This window comes from Dryas octopetala, chromosome 1, assembly GCF_963921425.1.
Source record: "Dryas octopetala chromosome 1, drDryOcto1.1, whole genome shotgun sequence".
Lineage (NCBI taxonomy): Eukaryota > Viridiplantae > Streptophyta > Magnoliopsida > Rosales > Rosaceae > Dryas > Dryas octopetala.
The window spans coordinates 22942898-22950866 of record NC_141366.1 but is presented as its reverse complement, the minus strand read 5'-3'; the positions used below and the strand labels follow the sequence as shown (position 1 = coordinate 22950866).

Here is a 7969-nt window from a genome sequence, read left to right as displayed (position 1 = left end):
TCATTTTTATTAAAAGACCATATATCTTATCGATCCCTTCAAAATCCAATGATCCTAATTCATCTTACTCATTTTTCTCTTTCAATTTTTTTTCTCCACGACCCTTCCAATCTCATATTCTTCATTCATATATCTTTCATTTCCTCTTTCTTTTTTTCTTTTTTTATCAAATAAAATTTCTTTAAAAAGGGGCAGAGCTAGCCCACAAGAAACAATATTATGCAACAATCTAAGACTCGAAAGCCAGCAAATAGAATGCCAAAACAACTAAAACATTACACAGCTCTACCCTCCACAAGAGAGGACGGAGGACAAGGCAGCCCATTATATATGATTCAAAAGAAAGACAAGAGAGGTTGGATTAGTAACCCAATTTTGAACGCACAGCCTCTTTTTGGCTAGCGAAGCAACTAGTTCAACATCCATTGAAACAAATGATATTGGGAAAGATTGAAAAATGGTGAAATGGTGGATGGTGGTTATGATGGATCTGAACTTTAAACGGAGAACACAATGTATTTTATTTATTTTTTTATAATTTAAAATGTTTTAAGATTTATAAAAAAGGTTAAAATGGTCTTTATAAAAAATGATATAGTTAAATAAATAGTGACATGGAATTTCCATGTTATTGAGGCACGATTTTTCGAGGCACCCTAGCACTACTCCATTAAAAATTTTTGTGATTAGCTTAAGTAGCAAGGGTGAGTGAAATAATGGGTTAGGAATTAGGATAGGTCCAAAGTTCGATTCTCACTAATAATGTAACAAAAAGAAAATTACACATATAAAAATATATGAATACTATTGTGCATTTTTAATATTGTGTAGAGAGGCTAGTGTAGAATAACAGGAAGACAAAAAGATATCCTATCATATATAGACATAATTAATCAATACATAAACCATCTTATTCATTTATCCGTATAAAATAATAAAACAATAGGGCTACGAACCTTATGTTTTCTATTTTCTTCAACCCAAACAAGTTCACCATATGAAACTTCCATATTCTCCTTCGCTCTATACTCCACAGTAATAGTGACACTGAAAGATTTTTTCTCACTTTCTTTTTCAAATATCAACTTCTCTGGAGAGACTATTATTGTAGAATTTTTTGGTGCTGTAACCACTGCCTTGTAAGTTGTTCCACCCATTCCAACATTGGTTACAGTTCTTGCAAACTTCTTAATCAATCTTCTTTCTTCTAGTTCTATGTACAATGCAAGAAATGATGGATAATTAAGATTGTTTGATGGGGTTGTACAATTATAATCTTTTGATCTAACAATGGTAGAGATATTCTCCGGAGAAAAATGTTCACATAATAAATTTACATAATCTTGTGGACTAATATCATAAATCAAACCTGGATCAAGTGCTCGATTTGGATCAATCAAACCTGATCCCATGGCCAGAGGTGAAGCAAATTCAAGATTATTGCCTGCATCTCGAATTGGACTTCGACGATTATCAAATGGATTTGCAGTAGTTATGATGGCAGATCGGATAGCAGCAGGGCTCCATTCTGGGTGCACGTTTTTTAGAAGGGCAGCCAAGCCAGCAACATGGGGAGATGCATAGGAAGTCCCAGATTCTACAATATAGTCACTAAATACAGGACAATCTGACAACCCTACATAGCCTGCTGGTTTTTCAGGATGCCAAGCACCCAAAACCTGTGACCCGGGTGCCATTACATCTGGTTTCACAATGCCTGCAAAAGCATGTACATGTGAAGGACCTCGTGATGCATAATTAGCCACAACAGGTGCAAAACTGTCTGTCTTTGTAATCGTCCCTCGAAACGTCATGTTCACCAAAGGATTGTATGTGCTCTCTATGTAACTTATCAAAGCCTTTCCATCCTGTATTGAAATGAGAGTGCAAGGACAAGAAACGTATTCGTCTTCATGATAACTAGAAATAAATATAGCTCCCAACACAAGTGAAGAGGTTACTACTTCAATTTGCTTTGTGAGATTATATCCATGATCACAAACAATGATGCCATGAGATGCTAAACTAGTCAATGAATGGGAATTATTGCATGGTGATAGGAACTTAGTGTGCAATAGTGGTACATTTAGTAACGAGACATTCCCAGGAAATGTTGATCTTCCTGTAATTTTTTCACCATTTCCGAGAAACAAATATCCTGCAAGCCATCGATCTGTGGTGCCTGCTGTTACAGTTTTGACCCACGGATATCCATTTAACAAAGTGGATGCGTCTGGGCCATAATTTCCTGCTGAACATGTAACTACTATACCATTTTTCATGGCAGAAAATGAGCCAATTGATATAGGGTCGTCTATGAGTGTGGACTTTGTCACTGCCATGGAGATGTTGATCACATCAACACCATCAGCAATGGCACTATCTATTCCAGCAAGAATATCTGAGTCCTCGCATCCTTCTTCCCATTTAACCTTATACGCGGCTATCCTAGCACGCGGTGCAACACCTCTAGCTCTTCCATTAGCATACCCAAAATATGACACTCTATCTACGTAATTCCCAGCAGCTATGGAGGAGACAAGTGTCCCATGCCCAAATTCATCCCTGGCAGAGTTCAAGCTAATTAACCCTTGTAAGGTTCTTTTTCTTTATCAAACCTTCATTAAAATACTTGACTCCTATGAGTTTTAAGTTACACAGGGAGGAGTTGAACTTTTCTCCTTCTTGACATTCTCCTCTCCACTTGCTTGAAATATTGGCGGTCATATCATGGTCTTTAAAACTCAAACTTTCAGGCCATATACCAGTGTCTATGACTCCAATGATGACATCCTCCCCATATTTTGAGGTTGGCCAAAGGCCAAAATTGGAATCAAGATAGAGAAAGTCTGGAGTGTAAGTGGTCTGAAGCATCACCGTCCTTCCTCTAGATGCTGAAATGAACCCTAAAGACTTTTTCAAAGCCCCAAGCTCAAAGATAGATAAACTAGCACTAAAACCATGAATTGCATAATCATAAGTGTATGTAAGTGACGGAGATGATTCATGACCTTTAAATGAGTTAGGGTTTGCAAACTTGATAGAATCGACAATAGAAGAGTACCAACTATTTTGGTCAATAAATACTGTTTGTGGGAAAACCCACACCGATCCAAACAGCCAATCATGGCTCGACACGTGGCTGGTCAAAACCAACCTTGGAGTTGACTTTCAACGGTCGTGTTTGAACTTCCACGTCACCATATGGCTCGGCATCTTCTCCGCCAGGTCGGATCGGCCCTCACGACGGACCCTCCAGATCCGATCCGACCCGATCTGGGAATCTCCGAAAGCCCGAGTGATCGCCTTCCCTAAGGATCAACCCGGTTCGGCTCGGCTCGGTTTTTATCTCGGCTCTCCGCCAAACGAACGCCTTCTCCAAATTCTAGTCATAGCCGGCTACGATTTTAGGAGGCAACCGCGTTTGGATCGGCTCGGTATAGATATCCTCATCTGATCCGATCCAGCACTAACTTCATGATTATTCATGGAGATCTATGTCCAGTTCGGCTCGGCATCCCGCCGCCACTCCGAGGAAGATCACATTAAGACGAAACCGCCATGCTTAAATGCACCTGACACAAATCCTCTGACAGATGGAATGTCCAGCCTACATCCATGACTATTGGGGTAGTTTGTCTGAACCTTCCAACCTTGCATTAAATGGAGCATTCAATGCAGCATTGAATGCAAAGGAGGTGGATAGCTGTGCATGCCACTGTTCACGACCGAACGCGTGGATCTTTCTCAGCCAGCCAGTCACATGCAGGTAACTTACTCATCACAATCTCCTTTGCCTATATATATCAACTTATATGTGCAAAATGAGGGATCTAGCTATCAACCTCTTACCAGACAAACACTTACAAAAAATCTCTACTCACCCAAGAGCATACCCAACTTGCTGAGAATAAACCCAGAACATTTGCCTTGTTCTTCCTATTCTCCCAAGTTCATCTTTTGTTCTTCCTCACATATCAACAAACACACATCACTGACTTCATCATCGGAGCGTGTTTGGCTGGTACCACACCGGTCCATCTCTTTTGATCTTGTTTCTCTTACAGGAAGATCTCACATCATCATCCAGCAAGGCTTCGGATCAGCCAAGTCATCACCTCTAAGTTGTTGCATCTCTCTTACGGAAATTTGCATCAACAAATACCTTGGGCATGAGACCCTTGTCCATGTGAACACTATATGTAGACCTCTCTATTGATGATGATTCAACTAGGAAAATTAACAACAAACTTGCAACAAATAAAGAGTATGGAAGAAGAAACTTATTGGTGATCCTCATTAATTTGAAAATTAATGACTACGACTCCTGTAGTTGTATAATAGCCATGAATTATGTGATCAATGAAAATACAATCAACTTGGAAAGCAAGAGCAATAAGACTTGTCTATATATCATAAATTAAATTAGCTAGTGAATATATATATATATAGGTCTAGGAAATTGCTTGTGAACAATATATAGTTTACCCCTACATGGTATTGATATTTATTCTTTTGGTGCAAAAGTAATTAATTTGCTTCATTTTGAGGGGAAGCTAAAGCTAAGGCGTGACAAATTAATTATTTGTTATATTGTTTCAAATGTCCATCCAAATTAGCTAAACAATCTCTACCATATATATCTTGAATTTTCTTTTGGCCGGGTAAGAATGGTAAATCGTTCCAATGCTTCAATGTAGAAATTAAGAGGTGTGTAAACCTATATAGTTATTTGAAAGCTAAGCTGGTTTAGATGTTTGGAAGAGAATTATTTATTTTGATAATGTTTTTTTTTTTTTTTTAAGGAAAATTTATTTTGATAATGTGTTATTTTAGTCAGGTTGGGATGGAAAATTCTCACACTAAAAAATTAAAGCAAATTATACGTAGGTACCTCAGGTTTACACAGTTTTTCACTTAGGTACCTGTTGTTTATTTATTGATACAATGAAGATCAATTACTCGCAAGTGCACGAATCGTTTGTAGTGTAGCTTATGCAAGTGCGAGGTCATATCCACAGAGAATTGTTTAAGGACAGATATTACCATTACTTAACTTTAATTAAAATGCTAGTTATAAACATAAACAAAAAACGGTTGATTTAGAGTGATGATAAGAACAAAATGTAACAAAGTAATTTAAATGAAAAGTAAATACAATGATGAACAAATATTTGGTGACAAGCAAATATTTGAACAAAGAGATGAGAGTAAATACTTTAAATAAAAAGCACTAGGGTTTCAATTTCACCATTACAATTCAATTTCATGTCTCAAGTTTAAATAGATATTCAAATTAATTAATTCAATTTCTAGAATTCGTTCTCAAAATATGATTATCCATATGATGTTTGGTATTAATCAAGTATTCAAGAATTGCAATTTAACTATGATGTTTAGTTTAAACCATAATTCTGAACCCATTAAGTATATATAGAAGAACAATTAAAGAACCAAGTAGAGTTTAAACATGATGTTTGTTTTCAACGACTACTCTTTTATCCACTAATCGGTTTAAGAATCATATGATATTTATGTAGACTTAAACCAGGCAATCAACATACATATTCCAATATTGATCATATATTAAAACAAGTATAGGGATTTAGTTATGCACAAGTAGATAAAACTAGAAATTAGAATTAACCAATAAGGATATTATTTATTTAGAGACATGAAATCTTATTGATAGGCTACATTGAAACCCTAATTATGAAATTTAGTTACACATAGTAATAATAAGAAGATAATAACAACATAAGTATAACATAATTATAATAACGATAAATTGAAATTAAAAACACAATTCAAATATAAATTACCACACAATAACTTAAATGTAAATTACACAAATGTAAATGATATAAAAGTAAATAAATGTAAATGACAGAAATTTAATTAGCATAAAAGTAAATGACATAAATTTAAATAGCATAAATATAAATGACATAAAAGTAAATAACACAAATGTAAATTACAGAAATTTAAATAGAGAATTAAGAGGGGAGGGAGCAACTCAAGAGAAGAACTCTATGAGAGATCAATGTTGTCTGTCAATTGGTGTCGAATGAAGGCAGCAAAGCCTTCTATTTATAGATGAAGGGGAGAACTGATGCGCAGAGGGAAGAAGCAGCTGCTGGCTTGAATGATGAATGCATCAGTGGAACTGTGGAATGCGTTGGCGAAGTGCACGCTGATGACTTAAACAATGCGAAAGTGAGACTTTGTGCGATTGCAGTGAATTAACAATGCCTCAGTGTAAAGGCTGGTGAAGTACAACGAATTTGGTGAAGTGCTGAGTTTGGTCGATGATTATTCTATGTTTTCCACCAATCAGCAAATGAAGATGAATCTGGAGTTGTTGTTATCCTACCTTAAGTGCAAGGTTGTTAAGTTTTGTATGGAAATAGAAGTAGGGGGTTGTCATACCTAAGAGATTGGATTGAGATTTCAACCACAAACTTGATTGATTTTAGGGTTATAAAACTAACAAACAACCTACCATGTACTATGCAAATCCAAGACTAAACATAATGGTATGTGCAAATGTGTAGTGTTAAGTTGTTGTTTGGTTGATTGATGATAAGTAATGGTAGAATTTGAAACTAACAAATAGAAATACAATAAATTCAACTACAAATTAAATTCAATGATGATGAAGGATTTTGGGTTATTAGGGGTTCACACTAACCCTCTCATGTAACAAACAATGCAATTAGTAATTTTGACAAATTAGATAGATTAGATTCTCTCATAACCCCTGATCAAGGTAAATTAGGGCACATCCTCTTTCATGTTATCAACTATCCCAACCAAGGTGATAGGTAATTACCTAAGATTAATGTCATAGCAAACCCTATATGCATAAAACCACCCACACTCCTTCATTAGTCTCACTATACCAATTAATTGTTTGAGACATACCATTATCCTCATAGGATCCAGTCCGAAGTGTGCTAGAATTTTTGCGGATTCGTCAATGCCGAATTGAGAAACCTTTGTCTAGGAACCATCAAGGATCTTAAGCTATATAGAGAGAGAATCAGTTCTCAATGTTCTAATTTGTTAAGATCAACATCCTCTTGACTTAGATCCCAGTACTTTATTTATGCATAGACATAGATGCAATCATGGCAGATATAGATATGAATAATACTTTTCTCATTATATAAACATTACATTAATTAATGATCATTTACAAAATAAATAAGTGTTACAACCCATATATTACATACTCCGATTGATTATAAGGCACAATCTCACTTGCACTATTGTCAATTGATCACTTTTTTTTTAGAAAGAGAACCAATTTATTCAAGAGAACTGTCCTCATACAAGCTAGAAGCAAGCCAAATTGGCTTATGATCATCAGCAAGCCAGATATGGAAACGATGCACGGAGAGTGCATGCTTTGCCAATACATGAGTTGTTTTAGTACCTTCCCTTCTATTAAAATGGCAGAGAGCAACAGCGAAAGAAGACATTAGCTCCTTCGTGTCTTTTACTAAGACCCCATAAGTTGCCATACATTCTGCGTTGTCATTAATCAGAGCCACAACCTCCATTGAATCCATTTCCAAAATAACCCGAGGCAGACCGATATCAGCAGCCAATTGCAACCCAACGATTACCGCTTTTAGCTCCACCACACGAGGAGGAAGTGGGCCAAAAACTGACTTTGTCACAGCAAGCACAAATTCTCCATTCCAGTTTCTTATGACCACACCTAAACCCCTGCAATTGGAGTGATTTCACAAGCTACCATCCACATTAATCTTATAAAACCTATTGGCAGGCTTCAACCACCCACCCGCAACAGTCTCATTCATAGCCCGTCCATTTTCCACCATAGTATATAGCATGTTTATAATCTTCAGCAAATAGAAGCAGCCGCTCGTAAGTACGTATGAGACACATCCACCTTATGGCCTAACACAACATGCTCATTTTGAGAATTCCAGCTGCCTCA

General features: G+C 36.3%; 1 pseudogene; it reads right to left on the bottom strand.

Moving 5' to 3' along the window:
- Nucleotides 1–914: 914 nt before the first annotated feature.
- LOC147299220 (subtilisin-like protease SBT3 pseudogene) lies at nt 915–7850 on the bottom strand (annotated as a pseudogene).
- Between the last annotated feature and the right edge of the window lie 119 nt (nt 7851–7969).